The sequence below is a fragment of the Adiantum capillus-veneris genome, chromosome 3 (genome assembly GCF_014529385.1).
Source record: "Adiantum capillus-veneris isolate H3 chromosome 3, ASM1452938v2, whole genome shotgun sequence".
NCBI classification, from domain to species: Eukaryota; Viridiplantae; Streptophyta; class Polypodiopsida; order Polypodiales; family Pteridaceae; genus Adiantum; species Adiantum capillus-veneris.
In genome coordinates, this window is record NC_140933.1 from 155,472,522 (window position 1) to 155,485,800 (window position 13,279).

Genomic DNA, 13,279 nt, shown 5'->3' on the forward strand with positions numbered 1-13,279 from the left:
AGAATAGTGGTGGCCTTTTGGCATACTTGATTTCTGAGCTCTTAATGAATTGATGGCATAATTCTTCAGGTTATATGCATAGCTAGTGCAGTTGTAAACTGTGGAGCATTGAACGTCATCCAACGAAAAAAATCCAGGCCTTAACGTTGTGCTCAGTTTTTTGGCATTGTTTACATATTTTTTGACCAGCAGCTTGAGTGTTTATCAATAGTGGTGTCTTCTGAGTTGACAATGATGACTGCCGAAGAAATGAGGAGAAGGCTTAGAACTTGATCGCACACGTCTGGGCGGGGGCTTCACAAGTAGGAAGATTAGTTTAACCCATGTAAGACAAGTCCACAAGCACGAGCTGGTAGAAGTAGTGTGTTGCTTGGACCTTCATTATCTTGTCATGGAATGAATGTAAAATATTCTTTTGCCATCATGCTTTTTTAACCTCTTGCTCATTTGTCCTATTGCTCATTTGTCACTTTTTGTGATTGTAGAGCCCTCTTGGGGTCTAGTTGGTGTTCCATGGACATGAGGGAGGAGAAGATATGCTTGCTTTAGGCTTTTTAGTGCTACCATGTTTTGTCAATAATTCAAAGTTTGTGTCACATATTGTCAAGCTTGGGGCTTCTCAAATTGTACATACAAGATCTTCTACAAACCCCTCAATAGCCTGTTCATTTTGTTTGGGACGAGTGAGATTTTTACGCCTTGTTAGCTTGTAGCTCACTTTTGCTGGTTTTGAAAGATTTTGTACTGATTGTGAATTTACCAATCAGTAGATAGCTTCATTGATTGTGTGTAGGTGTACCATGGTTGATTTTTGATTGGCATCCTTGCACTTTAAATTTTATAGATTGAGTTTAATGCCTTAATAGCCTATAGCTCACTTTTGTTGGTTCTGAAAGAATTGTAGTGACTGTAAATATATCGATTGATAAATAGCATTGTTGATCGCATGTAGATGCGCCATGGTTGAATTTTGATGGGTACCCTTGCTTTTTAAATTTTATAGATGCCATCAATTTATAAAAAACCATGGATATCATATTAAACATTAAACATTTATTAAAAGCGCACACAAATATGAACGAGCTATTGAATTACTGTACTAGTAGCTTTTTCCAATGATAACATTTTGGATACCTCTTGTTAGGTAACCATCTATAACAAGGGGGAGAACATGCTACATTTAGCAATCTATAATTGAGTTATTATCTCTTGTTGCAATAAAAAAAGGTTTGGGTTATCTTGCATATATTTCAATCATGTGTATTTAAATTTGAAAGAGTCATGCCATGCCGTCCACAATGAATATGTTCTTCAATGAAACACCATGTCGTGGGTCTTTGGATAGATTGTATTTTGCAATTGATTGCATTAATCTCTTCGAAGGTAATCACCCATAGTGTAGGTGTATATTCTTTTAACTTGTCACTTCATCAACATAGGGCCATAAGTTGCACTTGTAATTTCACTCTTTTAATTTGTTTTTACTTGCCTTTGGGTTCTTCAAACCAAAAAAAATGTTTCCACAAAGAGTTGCCTATATTCTTGAATGTATACATAATGATCAAGAAGATGAGAGATCTTCAAATCTTTTCAAATTTTAAAATTAAAAATTAATCTAATGGGAGCTAGAGCAGACCATCCTTGATATCGTTGATCTTCTTTGTTGCTTGCAGGCTACATCTTTGGATTGATGATGGTTCTTTGGTCCACTTTTGATATGTATCCATAGATATCGTCCATACTAAACTTTGTCTTGTATTGACCTTTTTATCAAAATGTTTAACTTGTGTGCTTTGATATAGTAAGTGATCTTCGAGCAAGAATCATCTCTATAGAAGGTTTTTCTTTTTTGAGATTTACTATACATAGATTTTATTACTATGTTATGGAAAGACTCTTTGCAAGAGAGATCAACATGGTTTATGTGTCGACATAGGACAATCTTGCAGATATGTTTACAAAAGCATTTTCTTGTGAAAAGTTTAAAGCTTTCGACAAAGCTTTGGGCTTGCTTCTCTTTGTGGATTCATCATGTCCTTGGGGCATTTCACTTCCATATACACAATAAAAATATTTGAACACAAATTTTTTTCCATTTTCACTCCAAAAATGTTGCCCATAGAAATATTTGAACCTAACTTGGGTTTCCAACCCATCGCGGCCTTCCACTGCTCATCTATCTCTTGTGTAATCTTTTCTTTCAGTGCATCTTCTTCAGCCTTTGACACCTGGACCATTGGCAATGTATCCATTTCTGTTATTTGTGCTTGAAATTCTTCCTCGCTACCTAGCTCTTCTGTTTGTATTAAAATTCCTTCCCCCCTCCTAGTCAAAGTATTTCTGAACAATAGGGGGCTGTCAGGCTAGCACAATGCATGGCCTAAACATCCTATTTGTGCATATTCTTGAAAGTGTCTACTATGCAACTGAAATCAATGCAATCCAAAGAAGTATGTCGTGCAAGAGGAAAGTCTTGACCTGACTACTAAGGGCTTTCAATAATGAGACTTTCTTTTGAAGTCATTGGTTCTAAAGAGTAGATCTTGGTTTCTCTTTCTTTGATCGATAGCCTTGGTTCTTGAATAGGTAAACTCTATTGCTTTGGCTACTTTACAAATGTCTCTTTCAAATGATGTGGTTTTGAGCTTCGTTGGCTCTTATTGCGATTGAGATTCTACATTTATTATTTCATTTGACTACTGTTGCTTCTTTTCTCTCCACACCATCTTGCCCTTTGCATATTTTTTCTGCTTTGGTTGAGGTTGATGTTGAGTTTAGGTTTGCATAGCCAAATGTATTTCGGATTATATTTCCACAACATTTTTGGTACCAAAATTTTCTTGATTTCTTGTAGGGTAAAAGCCCCAATATTGGGACAGTCACTAGAAGTAAAACAAATCTCTCTCTCTCCCCCTCCCCCCCCGCCCTCTCCCCCCTCGAAGTCCGACAAGCTGACTCGGGTAGTTGGTGTACGTCATCGATCGTGGAGCATTTCCATTGGAGGAACACAATTCAAAACCGATTTTCGGCTGTCCCATTCCCGGGGGATTCACTATTAATAATGGAAGGATGTCACCTGCGTGCATCAAAATTAGAGAAACCCTCCTATGTACGGTATCTTACATGCTAACCCACCTCCCTACATACGGAAAGATATGACGTTCTTGCAATGAGCCATCCCCCCTTATACGGATTTCGTCCGAAAGGTCATGGCCCACTACTTCATTTGAGATAACAAACCACCGTGAAAAGCAACAAAAATATAATGAATATTGAACTAAAATAAACCAATCGATTTAATGTTATTTGTCAAAAAATGAATAGCATTTGCCTTGTGAACTGATACAAATCTCAATCTCAAAAATATGATACTAGCCACCTACTTAGTAGGCTTCCCACATGGGATTTAAGGCACACATATGAAATGCATACTCTTAAACAACCATGAAAAACTTCACTCATCAAATCAAAACACATTACAAAACAACCCAGTAAAAGATTAATCTTTTTGAACTAAAACAATTATATGTGATATGAATGCACGTCTATGCTTAAGCAAAATGCAACTTTTAAAAAGCACCATATGTATTTATTTATGATCTTGTACGTAAAATATAAATCCCAAAAAATTTGCAAGAGTCTCCTTTGTCCGGAGACCTCTTTCTCAAAAAAAAATTAGTACACCCTTTTCTTGGGCTCCCACATGGGATTTTCACCACATAATTTCTTTTTCCACAAAAACTGTTCACTCCATCTTGGACTCCCACGTGGGATTTAAGGATTATCTTACACATTAAAATCAAACACATCTTCAATAGAGTCAAAGTAATCTAACTTCAAAGTGGTAGTATGACCTGCATATCATAGTACATAGGAAACCTCCAATCACATAGTCTAATCACAGAATTACCAAGAGGCCTTGTCCACATCGATAGGCAATCATGTACAAAACAAACACAAAATGAAAAATAAAAGTAGCCTACCAAATCAACTTAAGAACCCTCAAAACCAAACTACATTCCAAGTGCTAGTATGTCATGCTTTTCATACTACACAATCAACAAAATGGCATTTCCATGTCATATGGTGCCGTGTACATAAAATACATAAATCAAAACATCAAAATGAAATGTCTGAAGAGAGTTTCCTAAACCAAGTGCGGACCCCGCAATTAACATTTTCTTTGTCCACATGCCATGTTCATAGAGCACATCATCGTACACTGAGCACAATTCTAAGTCAATATTTTCAAAGCATAGTCATCCCTCATCTTTGCCACTTGCATCTAGCATAAGTATCAACCTATAAGATTCAAAATAGTTACGCTTAGAATTAGCAAATAAATATAGCTCTTTATTGTACAAACCAATCCCATGAACTTTTCTCTTGCACATGCTTGAACCTAATTTGCAAATGAAGTCAATTTACCTTTCAAATACTCAGCGAAGACCTTGTAGTCCTTAGCATCAAGCTGGTATTCCTTAGTCTCCAAATCATACGTCATTTGCAAGTGAAATTATAGACTCCAAGGATATACATTGATTGTCCACAAGATTGTATGGATAGCTCCTTGCACCCTTAGCTTGTTGATACCATGCAAGATGTATCTCTAGATTTGTAGGCCGGTCAAAGATCAATAGGACCCCTGGTCTCTTTCATAGCAGCTCCCACTTTTCTTCTCATACACACAACTCTTCCAAGAAATCATGTACCTTTATTTGCACCTTCGGTAGTGCTACAAATGTTTCCTTTCCTCTTGCACCTTGTGTCATCTTTGGAAGACAAACCCTCAAATAAAACAACACAATCTGAGCCTAATACAAGAGAAGTTCCTGTTTGAAACATGATCTTTTTATCCATTGAAGAATAAATCCCACTTTTTGGCCTTGTTGATTTGTTCTTAGACAGAGTTGGATTTCCATTTAGCTGACTCACAAGAGTACTCTTACACATTTTCTTGCCATCTATCTCTACAAAAGAACAGACCTGGCTCTGAACTTTCTCCTCTTCATTAACTATCTCATCAAACATATGGCGTAACTCACATTCTGCGACTATCACTCATCTTTTTCACATGTGCTCAACTCATTTGCACCTTTGTCTATCTCAAGAGGAACGTCATCAACAACTCTATAATCCAAAATTTGGTCATCTGCATTGGCAACCATTATATCTTCAAGATATCTCTCTTGCCATGTGCCATGGCACTAAGAGATATCGTGAATGCCTAGTATTTTGCACACATCCTTCGCTTCACAAAAGCCCTCTTTTAAAGCTCGTACTGTGTCCTCATCACAAGATACGGACATGTAGTCACCAAAGATTGGCAAATGGAACGCGAGGTGCATGATTCATTACAATCCATATGCTTTCTTGCTTAGAGTGTGCTGCTGGCAAAACAAGCATGGAGCTTGATTGAATCACGGTGATCCTATTTTGGATGTGCATCATTTTCCTAATGGTTCCTCCATTGAAGTAAGGAAAAATGGCTATCAAAGGCTCATTGCATGTATGTGCAATACTGCGCACAATCCCCCTGTGTCAAAGATCAAAGCTGACCTCATCCTTGAAGGACTTCAATTTGTATCCAGGAATTCCTCGATACTGCTTTGCTGCATACATATTTTCACTCGGAAGATACAAAATACCATCAATTCTTACTTGGAAGCATGTACCAAAGGAGCCGACACCCAAGTTTTGTAAATAGGTGATAGTATCATGTGGTATGCCAAGTGTCACACTTTGAGTTTCTCGCAGAGCTCTGTAGAGAGTTTGCAATTGGATGTCCATGGAATTCTAACTCTGACACCGTCTTCTCTTGGGCATGGTTGACTTTCTCCCTTCATAGCTTTTTAGATAACACATATTTTATATCTATATCTTGGCATGCTTACTCTTCTCTCTTTCTGCACGCCAAGCCAAATCCCAAGCCTTGAGCTTTATCAACTGAACACCTTCGAGAAGAGCTTCATACAAATCATGGGTGCACTTTTCCATGTTACCAATGATACTATAAGCAGACTGATGAGCTTTGTCTTTGCTTATAACAAAGTTTTCCTTGGAGACCGCACTTACAATCGCTTTTTCAAGCATTTTGTCTATGAGCGTCTCATTTTGCACGATTCTTTGCACCTGCTTCTCCGATAATTTACTAATCACCTTGTAGAGAGTTGACCTTAGAGACTGAAGAAATGCCTTCTTCTTACCCTTTGCCATAATGACTATATAGATATCCTATTAAAAAAAAGAATATGTAGGCTTTGGAGATGAATCGCTGCATTATTTTTGGACATAATTGCCTGTTTTGTGAAGTAATATGTGACAAATTACATGCTAACAATGTAATTTCAATTGTCAAAAATGCATCTCAATTGTCAAAAAAGGAATAAAAATTAGAAAAGCTTGATCAATCCGACCAAAATAGATACATGGGTACTTTGGGAATTTTAAAAATTTGAAGGGTATTTTGGGAATTTTGACAAGTTAGAGGGGTTTGAGCTAGGCTTTAAGAAAACAAAAAAATCTACATAAGTTTTAGTTATTATCGACAAAAGCTTCTAATTTTGACAAAAAAAAACGAGAGAATTTCAAGTTTGCACTTATTTTCACCACGCCATGAAAGTACTATTCGATGCACACACACACACACACACACACACACACACACACACACACACACACACACACACACACACAGAGAGAGAGAGAGAGAGAGAGGCTTACTAATGTATTTAAGGTGGCTCAGGTAGTTGAATGTATTTCCAATGTACCCCCCCTCCCTTACGTATACGGTATGAGTATGAAATAATGAGGGGCTACCCCTATTGTATACACTTATGTACAAAATCCAAAAACCCCCCCATTGTACACTCACGTGGTACCGTACGAAAAAACACAGTGAATCCCCCTAGGTCCCATTTTGCGCTCATGTGTGTCCTTAATGTCTTGAGCACGTTTTTTGCCTCGAAGTGTGCGCAAATGCAACGGAAAATCTGCCTGCTGCGTCGGAACCAGAAACGCCTATTTTGCTAAGTAAAGGGCTCATGTGCGCAACTTTTGCACCACTCCAAGCTTGAAATTTCCCACCATAGCTCTCACACCGCTGTGCACAATCTTGTTGTCCTTAATATATCTGTGCATGATGGTTGCTTCATTTGCTTACTATGTTGAGGGATTTGAGGTCTTTGGTTATATCGATAAACTATCAAGGAAGAAGAGATAGTTCAAGATCTTTCTTCAGTCTATACCATGAGAGTGTTGGCATCCCAATCTGGAACTCCGGCTATATATGTTCTAATCTATGGAATATCACCTTTCTCCAAGCTTTGCATTCGGTAGCACATACAACATATTGAGCAAAGATGTATTGTTGATCCTTTAATCCATATAAAATGGCCATCATTTCCATGTCATCCCAAAATAAGTTGTGTAGTTAATTACATTGACCCTCACCACCCTTGTATCCACTAGAGCTCTCTCTGTATAATATTTAGTCTGACATCTATTCCTTGGAGAAATTTGCATGTCAATTGTATTGATTGATATCTGCAGCTGGTTGAAGTTCTCATAGTTGTAGTGCTTTATGCTCTAGAATTTTGAGATGAGATTCTTCTTAAGTCTATTCAAACACTTAACTTCTTTTGTTCTTTGGTTGTGTGTAATCTATTTAACATGTCATCGATTAGTGGAATACGATATCTATATAATTTACATCCACTATTCCAATTGGCCATAATATCTTCATCCATAGTGGCAAGCTTGAAAACTCCATTTGACAAGACATCCTCTATTACAAATAGTACATTTCCCTTCTCTTTTAGCTTTAAATATGCTATTTTAAGGAGTATAATAAAACTAGGTTTCACCTTCTTGAACTCTCTTGTTATCAAATGTAAAGAAGAAACTAGGTCCCCCCTTCTCGAACTCTTTTGTAATTGAATGTAAAGAAAAAACTAGGTCCTTCCCTTCTTGAACTCTTTTGTAATTAAATGCAAAGAAAAAACTCTTTGTTTTTGTTTTGTTGCATAGATGTGATCAATAATTGCAAGTCTTTGCTCATCTATTTTCTTGAGTTTTTCAAGTCTTTCAAACAATTCATGTCCAATCCATTCAAGTTGTCAAAAAATATAACAAAACTCTAGGGGTATTATAGCATCAATTTCATAGACTATATCAAATGGAATATTGTTAAAGGTAGTCTTCTATGCCACATGATATTCACACACGTAAAATGCAACTACACTTCCTAGTTTCTTCTTCTTGAATTGACAATCTTTGGAAGGAAAGAGCTTAAGATCTCGTTTGTAAGTCCAATTTATTAGCCATTTGTTTGTGGTTAATAGGATCCAGATTTGTTATGAAATATTATTAATTCATTGAGTAAGTGTTCAATCACTTCATTCAAAAAATGTACTTCTGACATCAACTATCTCTATCAGTAAGTTATACCTAGTGAATACATACTCGTAAAAGAAGAAAGCTATTTTTCTAGCATCATTCTTCCTTGTGGCCTTTGCTTTAGTCCACTTTGTTAGGTAATTTATTGCTACAATGATATATTGATCTTTACTTTTATATGTTGTAGGTTCTATGGATCCCACAGAACCTACAACATATATTGATCTTTTCTTTTATATGTTGTAGGTTTTATGGATCCCATAGAGTCTATGCCTCATTTGCAAAAGCTCGTGCTGCCCTTAATAGTCTGCTATCTCTCTTTTGAGGCATTCTTGCCATTTGGCATGTGTCACATCTCTTAACATACTCTTTAGCATTAGCAAATAGAGGCGGTAACTAGATTCCAACCATCATTGTTAATCTCGCCGTTGTATCCACTGAAAGATGATAATAGAACTATATTCATCTTCATTGCAAAACACGCAAAGTTGTTCATCCCCTTACCAATGTTACATGGTATATGAATATGCACTTTTTAGGATTCCAAAAACTGTCATACAATTTTTAGTTTGATCAATTTGTAGGGAAGAATGAGCACATAAGTCATCCATCTACACTTTCAAAAGTATTCATTAGTACTCCTTAAATGCATGACTCATTAGTCTTTGAAATTTTTTGGCGCATTGATCAATCCAAGCATGACTTCATAAGAAAATATGTCCCATTATGTAGAGAATCATAATCTTATGTTCATCCTTTGGATTAATGACCAATTAGTTAGAAACTCGAAAACCATCTAGGAAGTTGTATGCTTCTTTGCCCACTACCCTTTCTAAGACATATTTCATGATTGGAAGAGAATAGTTATTTCATATAGTAGCCATGTTTAATTTCATATAGTTATCATATAGTAGCCACATTTACTTTCATGAAATATCTCCAACGTTTCAAATTTTACTTCTTCTTGCGCACTACCACGATTGTTGATACCTAATCAGTGTGATTGATCTCATAGATAGACTCAACTTTTTTGAGCTTTTCTATCCCGTGGTTTAACTTCTCTACAAAAGTTTCATTATATGTGTGTGTATGAACTTTGAGTGTAGGTTTTGCATTGCCTCAAAGAGGACACATATGTCGAGAAAAATCCACCCCTTTATGATCCTTATAGGACCAAGAAAATACATCCCTATATTTCATTGAGATATTTCTCAAAATGGCTTTTCTCCTCTGTAGATAAGTCCATGGCTGTCATAATAATCAATATCTAATTCTCCTAAATGATTTTCTCATATTAAACTGATCATTTAATGTGGGGAAGGCCAGGGGAGAAAAAGCTAGAATATTGGTTAAGCTAGCAGACCGGCCACAGTGGGGATCCAAAGGAGGGAAAATAGGGATCCAAAGGGGGGGCCATTTGCAAAAGAGCCATGTGCAACAATGGGCGAAAAAGACCCTAAGGTTCAGCCCATTAAGACTTCCAAAATGCTAAGGTTCCAAAATTCAAAGGTTGTGTCCAAAAGGTCAACCCTAGGGAAAATTGGATGCTTAGTGTGTGTACAAAAGTCTTCTTCAAAGCCTACAAAGGAGGGGGCGAGCCCATTTAGTAGGGGATGAGAGAGAAAGCCACACACACACACACGCACAGGCTCCCTTTACACAAAGGGAATTAGGGACACATGTCAGCTCCCTAGGCGAGATGCCCACAAGGGGTGCCCAATTCCTATTGGAAGACCCTTGAAGTGGACCAATGAGAATTAAGCTAGAGTAAATCTAGTTTAATTAATTTAAAAACATTTAATAAAAGAAACTAATGAGAATTAAGTCTCCCTAGAAGACTATTGGGCAGTCTCCCAAGGGGTCCAATGAGCATTCAGGAGCCCAATGGCTTGCCTGATTCCTATTGGCCAGGAGGCAAAGGGGTCCAATGAGAGTTTAGTTTAATTATTTAATTACCTAAATCTCTCACAAAAGGGGAAAGGGGGACACATGTCAGAAGGCTATCACTTATGCTTCTTAACACCCATTGGCTTGACTTGGGGAGGTCCAATGAGGAAAAAGCCAGACCAATTTAGCAGGAAGGGCTCGCCCAAGAGAGAGGGGGGGCTGATTTTTGCTTGGTATTGACACACACACACTCACACTTGACCATGTGTGAAGAAAGAATACTCTATCTCCTCCCAAGCTTTAATGGAGAGCTCATCACCTACTCCAAACTTGTGAGATAGAAGCCTACATCAACACTCTCTTGGCATGTGGATGCAAATCCAACCAAGAGCCAAGCTTCAATGCATGCTCATCTTCTCTACCAAGCTAATTACTAAGCTAAGCTATGCTAATATGAGTGATTATGTGAGGAGATGTACATCTTTCTCGCAAGATACTCCTTCTTCCTCTCAATCTACTCTCATACCCTGCTAGCTCTCACCATCTTCGAAGGTGTGTGAGGTCTTGGGTCTGAGAATGGGGATAATTCAAGTTGTGTTTGATTAAGTGTTTTGCTTAGTGCATGAAGCTTCCAGCTTCATTGCACTAGCTAGTTTTGAAGGAACACAAAGAATTGTATTGTACAATGTCTCTCTTGATGGGAGAAACCATAATACAAAGCCTTTTGGAGGGGGGATCGGCTCCATGCAAATCCGGTCCTCAACTGTTGTCAATAACTTAATTTCTCTCTCTTTTGAAAGTATTGTTGATGCTATCTAACTAGGTGTTATGCTTTTTGTTGCTCTCTCCACCCAAGTACTCTTGTAATTCTCATTAGGAATCTATTCTAATGAAAAGCCCACTATGTTCATGCTAATTTCCGCTACACATAAGTTATTAGGCCATTAAATGTTACATTGGTATCAGAGCTCAAGGTTTCTCTTTTCTTGCTCAAGAAGGGAGGTCCTCAAGCTAGCTACAAATGGTTGGTATTATTAATTGCCTATGAGTAAGTAGAATAGGGATTTTTCAGCCTTGCAGTGCGCCTGCCTTCGTGCAGCTAACGGGGCATCACCGTCGAGAGCTATGGTCTTAATAGTGGAGTCCTACGGGGCTTGCCTACGGTTTAACCACTATTGAGCTATTAGAAGCTTGACAGGAGCCGGTGCTGTTTTGGTGTTGAACGACCCTCTCTTCTATTCCTTGCAATTAATGGTATTCGAGCCGCGGGTACATTAGCTTGAGTGCTTTTTCTAAAGAGGTAAAGAGGAGTAGAAACTAGGGCTTGAAGTGCCAAAGTACACCTAAAAAGTTTACACCGAAAAGTTGTTAGAATGGCTGAAAATAGTAAAGAGAGTGAAATTAATGTTGATAACTTTGATTTTGCTCATGAGCAAGCTACTAATGATGCTTCAATGCTTGTTAACTATCTTGTTTCTAGGCTTCAACAAGCCATGGGCAATCCATCTCTCCAAAGTGAAGTGCAACGGCAGCTCCGTGCTCACGGGATTCTCCAAGCTAATCACCATGACGAGAGAACACCTAGGAAGCCTCCTTGTGAGACTACCAAAAGAGGTCTCTCTCCGATTCGGGAAGAAGAAGAGAATCCTTATGAAGGGCTCAAGAATTTACTTCTTGATTATGTATCTCCTTCCCGAAGGAGAACTCAAGAGCCTCCACTGAAGGAACGAGAAAGAAGCAAATCTCCCGCCACCTCGGCGGAGATGGCTCCACGAAGACGGCGGGCTAAACGCTCTCCATCACCACCAAAGAGGAGAAGACCATCATATTCTTCTCCCCACCACAATTCAAAGAGGGATGATAAAAAGCAAGAGAAGAAAAAGGCGAGGAAGAGGACACCCTCTTCTCCATCTTCTTCATCCTCTTCCTCTTATGAAAACTATGGTGAAGATGACAAAGATCAAGACAAGAAAAAGGCGAGAAAGAGGTCACCCTCTTCTCCACCTTCTTCAAATTCTTCACCCTCTGAAGAAAGTGATGGTGCAACCTTTGAACCATCAAAAAGAAGAGGCCATAGGAAATCCTATGCCGCATGGAAGAGGTCGTCCAAGTTGAAGAAATTCAAAGAGGGAGGGAAGAGCATCTCTTTCCTTACCTATGATGGTACCTTTGGTGCTACGGACAAAGTCTTGGCCTTTATCCAGCAATTCGATGCGACGTTTGGAGATGAGGGCTTCACGGAGTCCTCTAAGCTACGCCATGTAGCTATACACTTTCAAAAGTTCGCTAGACAATGGTGGTCTAGCCTACAAGCCAATGGTGAAGCTCCACGAACATGGAAGGCTTTAAGAGCTTCCATTATGAAGCAATTTTTGGCCACCGATGCCAAAGACAAAATAACTCACCGAATGGCGAAGCTTAAAGCTCTCTCCCAATGAATCCATCCACAAAAATGTAGACAAGTTTTGGGACCTACAACTCAAAGCCACTGTCTTCAAAAGGTTGGATTTTGGAGAGCAAAAGCAACAATTTTGTGCGGGCTTAACCGAAGAAATGGTGGAGTATGTCAACTCCCAAAGACCACGTACCATATCGGCGGTAATACATCACACTATGGTCGCCTCTCGAATCAATTTCCAAACGGGGGCAAAAAGAAATAATAAGCCCCTGGAAAACAAGGGTTCCAATGAGCCTAAGGGGAAGGACAATGTCCAAAAGTCTCCTAAGGGCAACTCCAACAAAGCTAAAGAGAAGGGAGTTTACAAAGGTAAGAATAAACTCTCTCCTGAAGAGCTTGAGCGTTATCGTAAGGATAACCGGTGTTTCAAGTGCGGCGAACAAGGGCATGCGTACCGCGCTTGTCCCCAAAAGAACAATCGCCAAGATCCTCCTAGAGCTTCCTTGGTTGAAATCCAAGAGGAGGAGACTCACCAAACTCACCACAAAGGATCTCCTCTATGCCATGCTTGGGGAAAGGTAAGAGAACATGATTCTT